The following is a 450-nucleotide window of genomic DNA, read 5'->3' on the forward strand; positions in this document are numbered from 1 at the left end:
AGAGGATGTGTGCGCAATTAGGCAGCAGGTGGCCATGCAAGAGACGAGCACGGGTTGAGGGCGGTGGGCAAGCGCGCAGGAGACGGGCGCAGGAGACGGGCACGAACTGAGGTCTTGATTAACAGGTCTTTGAGTTCAACTCCCCTCCTTGGATAGCTCTTTAAGGCTAACTCTTTAAGGTCTCTTTGGATAGTTTCCTACGACATTAAAACTCTCTTCTTATTCTTAAACCGTTACTCTCTCTCTCTCTCTCTCTCTCGGCCACACACGTGTACCTGCTTGCTCCTAGGGTTTCGTGCGCCTTCGTGCCGCAGCAGGGTTACCCAGTAGCGCAGCCGCAGCAGCCACGTCAATTGCAAGTCGGCTCCAGCTATCGTTTACCAGTAGCGCAACAGCAGCCAGTCACCTCGCGGTCGCCACAGTGCAGCAGACGTGTCGAGGCCGGGTCGC

The 450-nt window shown here is 56.0% G+C and overlaps 1 protein-coding gene across 1 annotated transcript in view; it reads right to left on the bottom strand.

Annotated features, from left to right (window-relative positions):
- LOC147437585 (uncharacterized) overlaps positions 1 to 410 on the bottom strand; it is a 6,181-nt gene extending 5,771 nt beyond the window's left edge. Inside the window, exon 1 of the mRNA XM_086487103.1 lies at positions 276 to 410. The gene's annotated coding sequence lies outside the window, so the exon portion shown is untranslated. The remainder of the gene's footprint in view (positions 1 to 275) is intronic.
- Positions 411 to 450: the final 40 nt, after the last annotated feature.

This window comes from Adiantum capillus-veneris, chromosome 17 (genome assembly GCF_014529385.1).
Source record: "Adiantum capillus-veneris isolate H3 chromosome 17, ASM1452938v2, whole genome shotgun sequence".
NCBI classification, from domain to species: domain Eukaryota; kingdom Viridiplantae; phylum Streptophyta; class Polypodiopsida; order Polypodiales; family Pteridaceae; genus Adiantum; species Adiantum capillus-veneris.